Source organism: Schistocerca cancellata, chromosome 9, assembly GCF_023864275.1.
Source record: "Schistocerca cancellata isolate TAMUIC-IGC-003103 chromosome 9, iqSchCanc2.1, whole genome shotgun sequence".
Taxonomy (NCBI): domain Eukaryota; kingdom Metazoa; phylum Arthropoda; class Insecta; order Orthoptera; family Acrididae; genus Schistocerca; species Schistocerca cancellata.
This window is the reverse complement of record NC_064634.1, coordinates 185,056,285-185,074,916: the sequence shown is the minus strand read 5'-3', so window position 1 is coordinate 185,074,916 and position 18,632 is coordinate 185,056,285. Positions and strand designations below refer to the sequence as shown.

Below are 18,632 nucleotides of genomic sequence, written 5' to 3'. Positions count from 1 at the left end.
AACTGTGGGTATTTCTTATTTTCGCGGAGCATGATTATCCCATAAAACTTCGGACGTGCAGCCTCATCAATTTCACTTCTTCTTCTTCCTCTTCTGATGGTTCGACTGTATACCATCAAGATATCTCCAGTGAGTCGGTTGACTGACGCCTCAGCTCTTGCTCCGTCCTTTTAAACCCGTGGACCGCGCTAATGCGCTTGCGGCCACAGATACACAAGGCGCCAGAGACGTTGATCGGCGGCAAAGAGGAACAACTTGTGCATAAAATAGGATGCACGGTCGACCCACACGGTGCTATCGACGTATCACTGTCAATTGCATCATTGCGACGTCGTTGTGAGTTTATTCCAGAAAGTGCTGGATTCCGTACTTTGTCCAAGTTGAATCCGCTATCTCTGTTTATTAAATTCGTCTCCTGCCGAATTCGGTTGGCTCTGTGCAACTCCCATCGACTCTACTTGTCGTCTGTCTGATGTATGCTCGGCCACACTCACAGGCGATCTTGTGAACTTCTCCAAATCATCTTTAATGGAACCCAGGAGTGCTGCTGCCATTGGTGGAGGGCGTAAAATAATTTTCGCTTTCTGTTTGCTGAGGATCCATCCTGTTTTTGACGTTCCCATATATGGCAGAAAAGCCAAGGATTTAAAAATTTCCTCGTTTTCTTCTCCATTCCTTATGTCCACTGTTGGTTTCATTCGTAGTGCCTTACATATCGGTTGTGGAGAATACCAAATGGCTTCAAAAACACTTCCAGTCGTACAAGATCGTCCTCGAGACTGCTCTCGTTAGCAATGACGGATGCTCTGTGTACCAGAGTTCTGAGAACACTCATCGTCTGCTAAAAATGGTGGTAGCTATATGCACGTAAATATAAATCCGTAATGGTCGGTTTCCGATATACTGCGCTCCTCAAAGTGTCATCATCTTTGCGTCGTACCAAAACATCGGAAAACGAAAGGCATTTTCATTGTGAACTGAATATGCGTATGGATGGAATTCAGATGATTTAAAAACCCTTTTAATTTATTTTCACCATGTGCCCACACTACAAACGTGTCATCGACATACCGCCTAAATGCTGTCCGATTCAAACTAGCAGATTCTAGCGCCGTTTCCTCGGCGTCCTTGATAAAGAAGTTGGCTAACAAGGAGCTGCCCATGGCGACACCGTAAGTCTGTTCACAAAATTCCTTATTGAATAAAAAATATTTAGAGGTCAAGACTTGTTTAAACAAAGCTAAAGTCTATTTATCAAAAATTTTGCCAATGAAAAATATTGATTCTAAAAGAAGAACCTTTGCGAATAACGCTACTACAAAGAAACTGACTAATATATCAGAAATATTCAGTTTGAGTGATTTTAGTTTGACAATAAAGCCCGTAGAGTTAGGTATGTGATGAACACACTCTGCGGACTTCATTGTCAAACAAAAATCTCCGGGACTGGGCATTTCTGGTATATTGGTCAGTTTCCTCTTTCAGAATCATTATTTCTCACTGGCAAAACCTTGCAGTACAAGGGAGGCCACACCTGCGTGGAGAGTCAACCCTACAGTCACCTCCAAGGCCAGCACATCCTGTTCTACATCTGTATCTTCTTCTGTATGTACACCTACGCAAGCCATGTCACAGCGTGTGTGTGTGGGGGGGGGGGAGGGGGGTAGCCTACGCCTGGTACCACAATCAATGTCCCCTTCTCCGTTCCATTAGCGAAAGCTCTGCGGGAAGAATGACGGTCACATGTCTGTCTGTGGGCTCGGAACTATGTGATGCTCTCGTTGAGGTCATTTCGATAGACATACACTCCTGGAAATGGAAAAAAGAACACATTGACACCGGTGTGTCAGACCCACCATACTTGCTCCGGACACTGCGAGAGGGCTGTACAAGCAATGATCACACGCACGGCACAGCGGACACACCAGGAACCGCGGTGTTGGCCGTCGAATGGCGCTAGCTGCGCAGCATTTGTGCACCGCCGCCGTCAGTGTCAGCCAGTTTGCCGTGGCATACGGAGCTCCATCGCAGTCTTTAACACTGGTAGCATGCCGCGACAGCGTGGACGTGAACCGTATGTGCAGCTGACGGACTTTGAGCGAGGGCGTATAGTGGGCATGCGGGAGGCCGGGTGGACGTACCGCCGAATTGCTCAACACGTGGGGCGTGAGGTCTCCACAGTACATCGATGTTGTCGCCAGTGGTCGGCGGAAGGTGCACGTGCCCGTCGACCTGGGACCGGACCGCAGCGACGCACGGATGCACGCCAAGACCGTAGGATCCTACGCAGTGCCGTAGGGGACCGCACCGCCACTTCCCAGCAAATTAGGGACACTGTTGCTCCTGGGGTATCGGCGAGGACCATTCGCAACCGTCTCCATGAAGCTGGGCTACGGTCCCGCACACCGTTAGGCCGTCTTCCGCTCACGCCCCAACATCGTGTAGCCCGCCTCCAGTGGTGTCGCGACAGGCGTGAATGGAGGGACGAATGGAGACGTGTCGTCTTCAGCGATGAGAGTCGCTTCTGCCTTGGTGCCAATGATGGTCGTATGCGTGTTTGGCGCCGTGCAGGTGAGCGCCACAATCAGGACTGCATACGACCGAGGCACACAGGGCCAACACCCGACATCATGGTGTGGGGAGCGATCTCCTACACTGGCCGTACACCACTGGTGATCGTCGAGGGGCACTGAATAGTGCACGGTACATCCAAACCGTCATCGAACCCATCGTTCTACCATTCCTAGACCGGCAAGGGAACTTGCTGTTCCAACAGGACAATGCACGTCCGCATGTATCCCGTGCCACCCAACGTGCTCTAGAAGGTGTACGTCAACTACCCTGGCCAGCAAGATCTCCGGATCTGTCCCCCATTGAGCATGTTTGGGACTGGATGAAGCGTCGTCTCACGCGGTCTGCACGTCCAGCACGAACGCTGGTCCAACTGAGGCGCCAGGTGGAAATGGCATGGCAAGCCGTTCCACAGGACTACATCCAGCATCTCTACGATCGTCTCCATGGGAGAATAGCAGCCTGCATTGCTGCGAAAGGTGGATATACACTGTACTAGTGCCGACATTGTGCATGCTCTGTTCCCTGTGTCTATGTGCCTGTGGTTCTGTCAGTGTGATCATGTGATGTATCTGACCCCAGGAATGTGTCAATAAAGTTTCCCCTTCCTGGGACAATGAATTCACGGTGTTCTTATTTCAATTTCCAGGAGTGTACATTGGAGTAAGTATTGTCTTGTCAGACACATCTTAAAACGCACTCTCTCGGAGTCTGAAAATAAACTTGTCTGTTGCGCATAACGTCTGTCTCGTGTCGTCTTACACTGGAAACAAGAACATCTCTGTAACGCTTACGAATCGAACCCTCCACGAAACATTCCGCTCTTCTTGGATTTTCCTCTTTCCTGTTAATCGTATGTGTAAGAGTCCCAGAGATGAACCGTATTATTGAATCAGTCCGCTATGCAAGCCCTTTATTACACGAATGAATTATGTTTTTTAAAGATGTTTTCACCGAATCTAAGCGTAGCATCTCTTCTTTCCGAAAAACTTTCTCTCTCTCTCTCTCTCACACACACTCTCTTTCTCTCTCTCTCTCTCTCTCTTTCTCTCTCTCTCTCTCTCTCTCTCTCTCTCTCACACACACACACACATACACATAGCATAATGCCATCGTGTTCGACTAACACTGCGAAATTAAGATTAAGATGACGACCCTCTGAAGAATAGAAAAGGGAGGAGATTTAATGGATCACCTGCCAGTTCTTCCTGTAATCGTCGATCTTCTGCCAGTCTTCCTACATTTCGGTACGATCTAATACTACACACATCAAAAAAAGTTTTGTATCACCCGGTTCCCAGAAATTCTGAAGGCAGACGTTGACTGTGGATATTCTATCAAAGACACAGTCCCTTTGACTGTTCAGAGATGTCACTAAAACCGCCCAAAGACGTAAACGACCATGCATGAGCAGCACCTGTTTGACGGAGGGGGTCCGACAGCCGATCAGTTCCAGTCATTCCACCATGAAGGAGGTACACGGCTCGTGTTGTCTGTAGTTCAACCATGCCTAGACGGTCAATGCCGTGGTTCGATCGCGTCCGCGTTGTTACTTTGCGCCAGGAAGGGCTCTCAACAAGGGAAGTGTCCAGGTGTCTCGGAATGAACCAAGGCGATGTTGTTCGCACATGGAGGAGATACAGAGAGACAAATGGCTCTGAGCACTATGGGACTTAACATCTGAGGTCATCATTCCCATACAGAGGGACAGGGTCGATTACATGCCTCGCTCAGCCTACGGATTATGGCTCGGAGGAACCCTGACAGCAACGCCACCACGTTGAATAATGCTTTTCGTGTAGCCGCAGGACGTCGTGGTACGACTCAGACTGTGTGCAATAGGCTGCATGATGCGCAACTTCACTCCCGACGTCCATGGCGAGGTCCATCTTTGCGACCACAACACCATGCAGAGCGATACAGATGGACCCAACAACATGCCGAATTGACCGCTCAGGATTGGCATCACGTTCTCTTCACCAATGAGTGTCGCAAATGTCTTCAACCAGACAATCATCGGAGACTTGTATGGAGGCAACCCGTTCAGGCTGAGTGCCTTACACACACTGTTCAGCGAGTGCAACAACGTGCAATTCCCTTGATGTTTTGGGGTGGCGTTATGGGGGGCCGACGTACGCCGCTGGTGGTCATAGAAGACGCCGTAACGGCTGTACGATACGTGAATGCCATCCTTCGTCCGATAGTGCAACCATATTTGCTGCATATTGTCGAGGCATTCGTTTTCATGGACGACAATTCGGGCATCCATCGTGCACATCTTGTGAATGACTTTCTTGAGGATAACGACATCGCTCGACTAGAGTGGCCAGCATGTTGTCCAGACATGAACCCTATAGAACATTCCTGGGATAGATTGAAAAGGGCTCTGTATGGGCGACGTGACTCACGAATCACTCGGAGGGATCTGCGCCGAATCGCCGTTGAGGGGTTGGACAATCTGGAACAACAGTGCCTTGATGAATTTGTGGATAGTATGCCACGACGAATCAGGCATGCATCAATGCAAGAGTACTGTGTATTAGAGGTACAGAGTGTACAGCAATCTGGACTATCACTTCTGAAGTTCTAGCTGTATGGTGGTACAACATGCAATGTGTGGTTTTCATGAGCAATGAAACGGACGGAAATGATGTTTATGTTAATCTTTACTCCAATATTCTGTACATGTTCCGGAACTCTCGGAACCGAGGTGACGCAAAACTTTTTTTGACGTGTGTATTATTCTTTCTGAGTTCAGTAGAGAGGTGCCAGCAGCGGAAACAGCCAGAAACATTTACGCAATGTATGGGGATAGTGCCAATGGACAGAGCACGGCAAGAAAGCGGTTTTTTCGTTTTAAGGACGAACGTTTTGACGTTAGTAGCTTTCCATGTTAAGGAATAGCTTCGGGGATTGATGAAGATCGTCTAAACCAGTTAATCCATAATAATCCACGTCAGTGCACTCGAGAACTGGGAAAGGTGTTGAACTGCGATCACTTCTCTATCGTGCGACATTTTCATGCAATGGGAAGCGTTCAAAAATCGGGTGTAAGGGAACCACATACTCTAAGCCAAATTTACGAAAATCGGTGGGTGGCATATGTGCATGTCCGCTGCTCGTGAACAGTACCGACTATTTCTATTCTGTATCGTTATTGGTGACGAAAAATGATGTCTTCTTGCTAATATAAGAAAAGGAAAGGAACAGCTGAGTCCAAACAACGCAGCAGCTCCCCGTACAAAAACCTGGACAGTCACAAAACATAACGTTATGCTCCTGGTGGAACAGTGACGGTGTGGTGGGCTATAAATTGCTTCTCCAAGGTGTAACCATCACAGCTGACATTTATTGTCAACAACTGAGACGTCTTGCAGACGCAATACAATACCAACGACCAGGAAGACTTCGAGAAGTGATACTACTTCACCATAACACCCATCCCCATACCCCCATTCTGCTAGACTGACAAAAACATTTAACAGGAATTGAGTAAGACCGTCATTCCATACCCACCTTATTTACCTTATCTTGTGCCCTCAGATTTTCAACGTTTCAGCTTTCAAGGATGGAAATGCGTTCGTAAATGGTTCGACGAGTACTTCGCTTCCAAACCGCACGATTTCAACAATCGCGGAATCGAAAAGTCACCTCAGCGTTGGCAGACTGTTGTCAACAGAGAATAAGAATATATTATTGATGACTCAAGTCTCTGTTACGTGTCTGTGTTCCGTTTATTAAACACAGGAAAAACGCTAAGAACTTATGCACCAACGAAATATTTTTATGATTCACGAATAAACAATACTTCTCTGTCACACATTTACAACAGAGAAAGGTAAAATGATAGTTAGTAAATGTGGCAGATTGCTTACAAAAGCACATCAACAACTACTTTGCCTGACAAAAAAGTGATTTATCCAAAAAGGCGCGAGGAAACGAAATGGAACTTCACTGGTTGACAGAGTATGTTATGTTATTTTGGTGATTACATCGAGTCAAATTTACAAAGAACTTGGTTGTATGAGTCTAGTTATCGTAGTGACGTTGCCGTCTGGCCTGAGTGTGTGCACTGACTCGTTTGGGATTGGCGTCATGAAACCGTCGTGTTCTTTCCTGAGGCAGTCTGACTCGCAGTTGTTGTAACTGGCTTTTGATATCCTGGATATGGACTCTGAGACAGAGCTGACGTCCAAGCTGGTCCCCACATGTTCTCTGGGTGTCAGCTCTGGTGATCTATCTGGCCACGGAACTACCTCTACACCACGCAGACGATTCATGAAGACACGTGTCAAGTGCGTACGAGCATTGTCCTGTTGAAAAATTGCACCAAAGGACTAGCGCATGAGAGGTAACACATGAACACACAGTGTGTCCTTGACGTACCGTTGTGCGTTCAGAGTTCCAACAGTCATTACCATTCGTGACTTGAAGTCAAACCTCGTGGCTCCCCACACCATGACACCGGAAGTAACATTACTCTGAATCTCTAAAACATTGTGTAACATATGTACAACTAATACATATATGTAACGTAGCTACAGCCAATGTTGCCTACTGTATGTAATATTCAGGTTGATGGACATTAGTGCAAATGCGTTTTGAATGAGGCTGTCCTCTATTGTTGTCGCCTATACGGTCGACAGGTATCTGACCTCTGGCGCAATCTGATTGTTGCGTAATCACAATCTGTTTGCGCTGCATTAGGAGCTGGCATTTTTTCAGCGTGAACAATTTTTCGTTCTAAAGAATTTAATCTCTATTTTACTTTCGCTTTGATGAGCACTTGCCCTTCCTGTACTGTTCTATTTTTAAATAATCAGAACTCTCCATTACATCGAAAACAATATAGTCAACACTATTATTTGCATTGTGTAAGCACTCAGATATCGATAGTAACAATCTGAGGGCGGCAGATGGGAGCGCGATTCTAAGCATTTTGTCAGACGAGGTCTGTCTGTGAGAGTGGAAGTTCTTGCGTCGGTCGAGAGCTCGGAGACAGAAGACGTGTCACGCCCTCACGTCGGTGATGGCATAACTTACCACACTCAAGACCTAATTTCATTTATATAGCCAGGAGAGATTTAGATGGCTTAACTACGCTGGAAGATGGAATTCAAGGTAAAATTTGCAAGCATAACACAAAACCAACTGCAGGGCTAGGCTCGTGACTGTTAGTCCGAGTTTACAATAATCCCACGTTTTGCTTGTCAGTTAAAGAAGCCTCCTTATCCTCCAAATAATTATTCTCCACATCTAATTAATTAATATGCTGTGGTTATTAAGTGTTAATGTAACTTTGAAATTGAAATAATTTGTTAATATGGAGCTCAGCGATTATTGATACCTATGTCGCTGTAATTGTCATTGTCATTATTAATACTTGGTTATGATGATTCTGAAGTTTTAAATAGACTTAATTTATGAAATTTCTCCTCACAAGTTATTTAGTAGTTAACAGGACCCAAACTAACTGCTTTTCATTAAATTCATTCTTAGTAACAATATACTTTAGCCACTGCTGATGCATGCTTCTGCGAATTGCTGTAAACCACACGGAAAAAAGCAGTCATCTAAAGATGTGAGTGCAAAACTTAGGGTTAGTACAGAGACACTGACACACCACAAAATGTTATATACTCTAATCCAGTAAATTCCGTAGCACAAGTCAGATTCTGTATCACTCGTAGATTCTTGTTCAAATTCGCTGCCAGATAGCTGTTAGTTTTAAGTTCTTCATGTAACGATCTGTTTAGGGTTCAAGTGGCAGTGAAACTGACACTCATACAACACGCACACAGTGTTATGCAGGTTAGACTTCGATTGCTGACAGCTCAGGTTGCTTATCGAGTCCATTTTCACAAACGAACATAGGCATATGTTTGTTGTAGCCACGTTACATATCTGTTGCATATACGTAACAACTGGTAGAATGGGACGTCTTTCCATACTCGCCATATTCGTCGATGATAGTCAGTTGGTGTAGTGCAGAACCGCAATTCATCGCCGAACACAATGGAACGCCATTCACAAGCTGTTCATGCTACCCAATCACAACACCATTCCAAACGCAAGCGTTTGTATTGCGCTGTTAACGGCAGTCTACGCAGGGGACGGCACTTCTAGTCCTGCTTCTACTAGCCACCGACCAATAGTGCTTGATGACTCAGAATGTTGCAGGGTCCGTTACTCTCGGCAGACGTGAAGGGGTTACGAAGTGCTTGGCACACAGTAGGCGACCCTCCCTTGTGATGGTTAGACGTGGTCGCCTGGAACCTTGAAGACGTGTGTAGTTGCCCTCACATTTCCATGCTGTCCAACATCTGGCCACTGTCACGTCTGAATGCCTCAGGAATCTGTATATTGCACGATTCGATTAGGTGGTCAAATGGAGACCCACAATGAGGCCCCTTCCAAACTGTGTCAGCTGTAGTTGACACTTCCTCACAGGAGTAGACGACTTTTTTTTTTCATTTATTGTATTTCAATTCCCCATCGGGGTGATCTTGCGCTGCTCCTCAACCGAAGGACATAGATCATACAACAGAAGACATTAAAAATAACAAAGGAGAAAATACCATGTATAGAGATAAAAATAGGGGAGAACATTATGAAGACAATAGAGGAAAAGGGGGCTACTGTAAAACAGAGATAAAAACCATAAGAAAGTAGCACACACCAAAAAATCACACACTGGGCAGTTAAAAGAACACAAGGCGAAGCACGACTGGAGCATAAAAGTATCGACAGACGGCTCAGCACATAACAATCACTGACAGGAACGCTATGTACAAGTCCCGCATACAATTGAAATCACAGCTCTCGACACACAGGAGAACAGCGCCAGACAAAACACTGACGTAGCCCACTGATGATGTTGAGCAAACAGAGGATCTGCCAGGCACATGGAGATGAGGGAGAAGGGAAGAATGGTGGGAGGGGAGGAGAGGGTGGAGACAGGTGGGCGGCGCGCCATAGGGGGCCAGGGGAGGGAAGGACATGGGAGGGAAAGAGTTGAGGATGGGGCGATGGGGCACAGGGACTCGGGGGGAGGGGGGGAAAGGAGGAAAATTCGCTCTGGGAGAAGGAGGGGAAAGAAAAAGGGAGGCCCTGGGGGGGGGGGGGGGAGAGGAACAAGGCCAGGTTACAGTCGGAAGGAAGGGTATGTCACAGCAAAGTTCACCATCCGAGAGGGGGAGGTGCTGGAAATTGTCTAGATGAAGGAGATGGAGGGTGTGGAGGTGGAGAGAGGGAGGGATACAGCGACAGAGGCGCGGAAGCTGGCAGGGGCTGGAGAGGAAGGAGGAAACCAGCGGGTGGGGGTGATCAAGCCTGCGGACAGTATAAAGCATGCAGAGATGATGGAGGAAAAGGAGAAGGTGGGGGAAGGGGATGAGGACGTACAGGAGCCGCGTGGAGGAAGGAAGGAGGATACGGAAGGCAAGGCGGAGCGCATGGTCTTTGAGGATTTGGAGGGCCTTGTAAAAGCGGGTGGGTGCGGAGATCCAGGCAACGCTGGCAAAACAGAGGATAGGACGGATGAGGGATTTGTAGGTGTGGAAGATGGTGGAAGAATGCAATCCCCATGTCCGGCCAGACAGAGGAGTAGGTGACTTATTGGGTTCCTTCTCATCGACCACTCAACATCTGATGCATTTCATGCCCCTTGTTAATCTACCTTGCGTGGTAACAACACTAAGCACAAAAAACATTAATGCTCTCTTGTGACCATTCCACAAGTCACAGAGGATTGCAGCATAACATTAGTGAAAAACCGGTCTAGACTGTGATGGCCTTGATATACGTTTTTGATAATGGCTAGCCATCTAACTATGACGTCTCCATAGCAATGGCGTCTGAAGATAGCAAGTCAGGCCAGAAGATTGCGCCAGTGCTGCACTAAATTTTGTGTTGTGTAGAACATAGTGTAATTACAGCAAAATTATCATAGATTATCATAAATCCATAGATTATCATAAAATCATTTGTTTATACACACATTCTATAGGTTAAATAGCCACTGCTATGGATATTTTGTACCAGTTAAATAAATTATTTTCGCCAGAAGATATTACAAGATATAAGATAAATAACTTTTAAATACTCTTATTACAGTTCCTATTTTTAACAATTTTTTCTGTCCTGTAGGCACTACTTTTTACAATTATTCACTTTTAGATAAACTGTACCTGCAGATGATACGTAATTTATGTAATCGTTCCTCACTGGCTGACGTTGACGTCATACAGCACAGACACGCCCTCACTAGACCTATATAACCCAATGCTGCCGAGGCAACAGCATAGTTTCAGCGACTGAGGTCTACTGACTGCTCTGGACGTCGTCAGCTTCAGCAGATACGTAGTGACTCTTCGATTTTAATAGCTATAAATTACTCTGGTTTGATTACAATGAAATGAATACCCTTAGCTGCATATAGGCGTTGATGTAAGTCAACGGGGACAGTTGAAAATGTGTGCCCTGACCGGTACGCGAACCTGGGATCTCCTGCTTACATGGCAGACGCTCCACCCATCTCAGCCATCGAGGACACAGAGAATAATGCGACTGCAGGGACTTATCTCTGGCACGCCTCCCGTGAGACCCACATTCTCAACTTATTGTCCCGCACTTTATTCATAGTGCCCCTGCCCATTATTTTACACACGGCTTTTTGCCGATTCCCGTAAGAGTTCGGGCACTGTTTGTGCATCCGCACAGAAGAAGATGGTGAAATGGGCAATGAGCATATATACAGGGTGTTACAAAAAGGTACGGCCAAACTTTCAGGAAACATTCCTCACACATAAATAAAGAAAAGATGTTATGTGGACATGTGTCCGGAAACGCTTAAGTTCAATGTTAGGTTGACTTCGGTGCTTGTGTTGACATGCGACTCATTGCTCTACAGTACTAGCATCAAGCACATCAGTACGTAGCATCATCACGTACGTGGTTTTGCAGTCAGTGCAATGGTTACAAATGCGGAGTTGGCAGATGCCCATTTGATGTATGGATTAGCACGGGGCAATAGTCGTGGCGCGGTACGTTTGTATCGAGACAGATTTCCAGAACGAAGGTGTCCCGACAGGAAGACGTTCGAAGCTATTGATCGGCGTCTTAGGGAGCACGGAACATTCCAGCCTATGACTCGCGACTGGGGAAGACCTAGAACGACGAGGACACCTGCAATGGACGAGGCAATTCTTCGTGCAGTTGACGATAACCCTAATGTCAGCGTCAGAGAAGTTGCTGCTGTACAAGGTAACGTTGGCCACGTCACTGTATGGAGAGTGCTACGGGAGAACCAGTTGTTTCCGTACCATGTACAGTGCGTGAAGGCACTATCAGCAGCTGATTGGCCTCCACGGGTACACTTCTGCGAATGGTTCATCCAACAATGTGTCAATCCTCATTTCAGTGCAAATGTTCTCTTTACGGGTGAGGCTTCATTCAAACGTGATCAAATTGTAAATTTTCACAATCAACATGTGTGGGCTGACGAGAATCCGCACGCAATTGTGAAATCACGTCATCAACACAGATTTTCTGTGAACGTTTGGGCAGGCATTGTTGGTGATGTCTTGATTGGGCCCCATGTTCTTCCACCTACGCTCAATGGAGCAAGTTATCACGATTTCATACGGGATACTATACCTGTGCTGCTAGAACATGTGCCTTTACAAGTACGACACAACATGTGGTTCATGCACGATGGAGCTCCTGCACATTTCAGTCGAAGTGTTTGTACGCTTCTCAACAACAGATTCGGTGACCGATGGACTGATATATATAGGGTGTTACAAAAAGGTACGGCCAAACTTTCAAGAAACATTCCTCACACACAAAGAAAGAAAATATGGTTATGTGGACATGTGTCCGCGTAATGGTACTTGAATTACGTAACCATTATGGTACCTCACCTGAACCTCTCGATACCAGTAATATTCTACGGTGTTTTGCAAAGTAGTTGACATATTTCTGAGACAACATTCAGATTTGGCTCAAATGGCTCTGAGCACTGTGGTACTTAACATCTGAGGTCATCAGTCCCCTAGAACTGAGAATTACTTAAACCTAACTAACCTAAGGACATCACACACATCAGGCCCGAGGCAGGATTCGAACCTGCGACCGTAGCGGTCGCGCGGTTCCAAACTGAAGCGCCCAGAACCGCTCGGCCACACCGGCCGGCCATTCAGATTTGATTTCACTTTTGATACATCGATATGTTTATATTGCAATGATGTTAATCTTATGTGGTATCTTTCTTTTGTCACTATGATCTTTGACGTACTTGTAACTCTGATTTTTGGGCGCGTAAGCGATTGTTAGTTAGTTGTTGACTTGTTAGAGAGTCGAACCTTGAAAAGGTCAAGTCCTGGACGTCATGTTGGAAAGACACATATTATAGTTGGGTTATAAAATGTGAGGAAGATGTTTTCAAGTATGTTTTGTATTGTGAAGTGATGTTTTGAGTGATACGTGATATTGCAATAAAAGCAGTTAAATGGAAGTGTAACTTAAATTCGGAGTGCTGATTATTTTTTTACATCACCATTGTGCAAACTTTGAAAGGTTTAATCTCCAAGAAAGGTTTGAGAAGCGCATCTACAAAACTTTTGCATATAGCAGAATAAAACCTAGGCCTCTTTGCATCCGAGCTTGGAATCATAACCACCTAGATTTTCAACGATTGAGCCATGATTTTACGAGACCTGCGTGGGAAACACAAAAAGATGAGTGCCTATTTTTTTCATTATTACATGAAATGACTCTTAACTGTGCTCTAATGACACCTGCCACATAATTTGATGTTGTTGCCCGACAATGCAGTATTTATCGGCGTGAGCAACACCACAATCGTTATTAAAATTTTGACCTTTATTGTGGTAGGGTTGTTAGATCCGGAAACGCTTATTTTCCATGTTAGAGCTCATTTTATTACTTCTCTTCAAATCTCATTAATCATGGAATGGAAAAACACAGCAACAGAACGTACCAGCGTGACATCAAACACTTTGTTACAGGAAATGTTCAAAATGTCCTCCGTTAGCGAGGATACATGCATCCACCCTCCGTCGCATGGAATCCCTGATGCGCTGATGCAGCCCTGGAGAATGGCGTATTGTATCACAGCCGTCCACAATACGAGCACGAAGAGTCTCTTCATTTGGTACCGGGGTTGCGTAGACAAGAGCTTTCAAATGCCCCCATAAATGAAAGTCAAGAGGGTTGAGGTCAGGAGAGCGTGGAGGCCATGGAATTGGTCCGCCTCTACCAATCCATCGGTCACCGTATATGTTGTTGAGAAGCGTACGAACACTTCGACTGAAATGTGCAGGAGCTCCATCGTGCATGAACCACATGTTGTGTCGTACTTGTAAGGGCACATGTTCTAGCAGTACAGGTAGAGTATCCCGTATGAAATCATGATAACGTGCTCCATTGAGCGTAGGTGGAAGAACATGGGGCCCAATCAAGACATCACCAACAATGCCTGCCCAAACGTTCACAGAAAATCTGTATTGATGACGTGATTTCACAATTGTGTGCGGATTCTCGTCTGCCCACACATGTTGATTGTGAAAATTTCAGTTTGATCACGTTGGAATGAAGCCTCCTCCATAAAGAGAACATTTGCACTGAAATGAGGATTGACACTTTGTTGGATGAACTATTTTCAGAAGTGTACCTGTGGAGGCCAATCAGCTGCTGATAGTACCTGCACGCGCTGTACATAGTACAGAAACAACTGGTTCTCCCGTAGCACTCTCCATACAGTGACGTGGTCAACGTTACCTTGTACAGCAGCAACTTCTCTGACGCTGACATTAGAGTTATCGTCAACTGCACGAAGAATTGCCTCCTCCATTGCAGGGGTCCTCGTCGTTCTAGATCTTCCCCAGCCGCGAGTCATAGGCTGGAATATTCCGTGCTCCCTAAGAGGCCGATCAATTGCTTTGAACGTCTTCCCGTCAGGACACCTTCGTTCTGGAAATCTGTCTCGATACAAACGTACCGCGCTACGGCTATTGCCCCGTGCTAATCCATACATCAAATATGCATCTGCCAACTCCGCATTTGTAAACATTGCACTGACTGCAAAACCACGTTCGTGATGAACACTAACCTGTTGATGCTACGTACTGATGTTCTTGATGCTAGTACTGTAGAGGAATGAGTCGCATGTCAACCGAAGCACCAAAGTCAACATTACCTTCCTTCAATTGGGCCAACTGGCTGTGAATCGAGGAAGTACAGTACATACTGACGAAACTAATATGAGCTCTAACATGGAAATTAAGCGTTTCCGTACACATGTCCACGTAACATCTTTTCTTTATTTGTGTGTGAGGAATGTTTCCTGAAGGTTTGGCCGTACCTTTTTGCAACACCCTGTATATTAAGTCACTGAATTCTTAACTAGCACGTTTTCTATCTTTCACAGTGCTATTCGGAATCTGGTCTAAGACTAGGCCGAAACCGGTCATTTTAAATAAATTATCCATCACGATATAGACTGTTTTTTCACTAATTTTATACAGCTTTCAAGTGCGCTGTTTCCCGAAAATGTTACCAAAAATTTGATTTACATATCAGCCTATAGAGGGTACGTGCACGAAGTTTCGCTGACATGTCTTTCACGTGCTCCAAGTTTGTAACACCCTGTATATTAAGTCACTGACTTCTTAACTAGCACGTTTTCTATCTTTCACAGTGCTATTCGGAATCTGGTCTAAGACTAGGCCGAAACCGGTCATTTTAAACAAAATATCCATCACGATATAGACTGTTTTTTCAGTAATTTTATACAGCTTTCAAGTGCGCTGTTTCCCGAAAATGTTACCAAAAAGTTTGATTTACATATCGGCCTATAGAGCGTACGTGCACGAAGTTTCGCTGACATGTCTTTCACGTGCTCCAAGGTTTTTGTCAGCCAGTGCGTAATTTAATTTTCGGTGTTAGTTACGTTTGATCCGTGTTTGTACACATGTTGATAAGTAATATGTAAAATTCATCATATACGAAGATAAAGGTAAGAAGAAGTAAAAGATAAAATGACTCTACAGAACAGTTGCATGTTAAGATTCGTTTTCGGAACGAAGAGCACATCAATAAGATGAGCAGTGTGGCTCGCTCTACGGCTGATTCAGAGCTACTTAATGTCAAAAAAGGAAAATTGTGGATTAACGTACCGTCGACAACAAAGTCTTTAGAGATGGAAAGCAAGCTCGGATTGCGAAAGGAAACCTGCTTTGTCTTTTGCGAAGGAACAATCAAGAAAGCTGCATCAAGCGATTCAGTGAATACACTGATGAAATCCGAATCTGGGTGGCCAGGTTGTGATTTAAAACGGCGTCCACACGAGTTCGAATCCAGTATGAGCCCTGACCTGTAAAATAGTGTAAGCTTTCGTCAAAATGCGCCATGTGCAATGATTTCGTCCTCTTTCAGTCTTGTGCTCATTATAAGCAGGGAATACTCTTTTACATAAATAAGGCACAGATCCTGCAGATAGTTCTCAGTGATTTTCCATTCTGTTTTCTTTTTCTTTCCGATTATTTGCAGCCGGCCGTGGTGGCCGAGCGGTTATAGGCGCTTCAGCCCGGAACCGCGCGACTGCTACGGTCGCAGGTTCGAATCCTGCCTCGGGCGTAGATGTGTGTGATGTCTTTGGGTTAGTTAGGTTTAAGTAGTTCTAAGTTCTAGGGGACTGATGACCTCAGATGTTAAGTCCCATAGTGCTCAGAGCCATTTGAACCATTTTTGTACTTCGGAAAACAAGTGAAAAGCTGTCAATATATATAGGTTTAACCACAGTTCGCGCTCTTGGTCGCCACATTGTGATTCCTTGTTTGCTAACAGTACAGAGATGTCTCTAACAAAATTTCGTCTCGTAAGTGTAGAAAACTGACGTCAAAGAGGGACAGTTTGGCAATAATATAAATATATGTGCAGGTGCCTTTATTCAATACTGCTAAGCTGTGCTGCCCAGTTAGTGAAAAAGAAGTTCCAATAATTTTCCTGGAATTTTGAATTTTTCTTTAGAATATTCGAGTTCGAGAGTTCGATTCCCGGTCTAGGTTTATTCATTTTTGTTTTTCTCTCTAATTTTGATCTCTTCAATAATACTGCAAACTACAGTTTCTTATATGTTCTCCTACAACTACAATGTTTTTAATCTTAAAAATAACAACTATTGGTGGGATACGTCAGAAATATTCATAAAGAGAATAATCAGTTGAAATTATCTGTCATAGAGCAGACATAATAGCAAAACTTATCAGTGTGGAGACGTTAAACATGCATAACACATTTAGAAAAAGTAGCTAGTTGAACTAAAAATCGTAATTATTCGTTTTATTACGATGACAGTAAAAATAGCAACAGAGTCTGGTAATCACCTTTGATGTGAGTTGCCAGCCGTACTGGTAACGAAATGGGCGTACACTTCAGAAACCATTAAGTAAAAGTGTGAGGGTGCTCAACCTGGCATCTATAGATCACTTCAAAGAAAGTTTAGGAAATGTAAACTGGGAAGATGTATATAATGAGCCAAATGCTAATGATAAATGCAGCATATTTCTTGATAAATTTATTTCCCTTTTTGAACATTGTTTTCCAAAGAAAATTACTAAATGTAACACCACAAACTTTTCAAAGAAACCTTGGATTACTACAGGTATTAACGTGTCTACAGAAAGAAAAAGAAAACTGTATGAGACAGCAAGAACTAGTAAGGATCCAGAAGTTGTTTTACACTATAAAAATTATTGTAACATACTGAGAGAAGTTGTAAGGAAATCAAGAACTGTGTATGTTAGAGAAGAAATTAACAACTCCAGCAATAAAATCAAATCAATATAGAATGTTGTTAGAATGGAGACAGGAAAAGTAACCACTGGGGTAGGTAGTATTACTGTTAAAGAGAATGAGACCATCTTAACCAGCAGTACACAGGTAGCCAATGTATTTAACAATCACTTCTTAAGTGTAGGAGAAAAAAATTGGTGAGAATAGTTCAAAAGAAAAAGCCACGCAATACATGGAAGAGTCAGTTTTGAAATCTTTTAGTCAGATTAAGTTTCATCTAACAACCTTTTGTGAAATAAGGAAAATGACTAAATCTTTGAAAAATAAATGTTCTGTTGAAGTAGATGACATCTCTAACAAGTTATTAAAACAATTTGGAACAATTACAGCTGATGTTTTGAGTCACATATGTAATGCATCACTGACTCAGGGTATATTTCCAGACAGGTTAAAATATGCCATTGTCAGGCCTCTCTACAAAAAGGGGGAAACCACAGATGTCAATAATTATCGACCAGTATCCTTGCTTACAGCATTTTTAAAAATCTTTGAGAAAGTACTGTACTCAAGAGTGGTTAGCCATCTCAACAGTAAGTCACAGTTCGGATTTCAGAAATGCTGTTCCACTGAGACAGCAATATACAATTTCACTTTCCACATAATAGTGTCTTTAAATAGTAAAATGTCACCAGTAGGAATATTCTGTGACTTATCCAAAGCATTTGATTGTGTGAACCATGACATTATGTTAGAGAAATTACAATTTCATAGTATAAATGGAACAGCATATGAGTTGTTTAAGTCATAACTACAGAACAGGAAGCAAAAAGTATATTTATATGCTTCAAATGATTCAAAGGAGTTTGCCACTTCATCTAACTGGGGTGAAATTACATTACGTGTTCCATAAGGTTCGATCATGGGTCCCCTCTTGTTCTTAATATATGTCAATGACCTCCCATCTTATGGGACACAAGATGCTGCACTGACACTATTTGCTGATGATAGAAGCATAATTATTAACCCAGTAAAGGAAAGACCGATAGAAAATGATACAAATAAGGTCTTGGAAAAAGTTATTAATTGGTTTTCTGCGAATGGGCTTGCTCTAAACTTTGGAAAAACACAGTACATCCAATTTTCTGCTGCAAAAAGTATAATTCCTTCAATAAACATAACACATAAAAAGAAGTCAGTAGCCAGGGTAGAGCATACTAAGTTTTTGGGTGTACATATAGATGAGA

At 44.1% G+C, this 18,632-nt stretch overlaps 1 protein-coding gene across 1 annotated transcript in view; it reads left to right on the top strand.

Moving 5' to 3' along the window:
* Positions 1 to 18,632, top strand: part of LOC126100426 (alpha-tocopherol transfer protein-like) — a 169,193-nt gene that overhangs the window by 36,001 nt on the left and 114,560 nt on the right. The window lies entirely within an intron of this gene.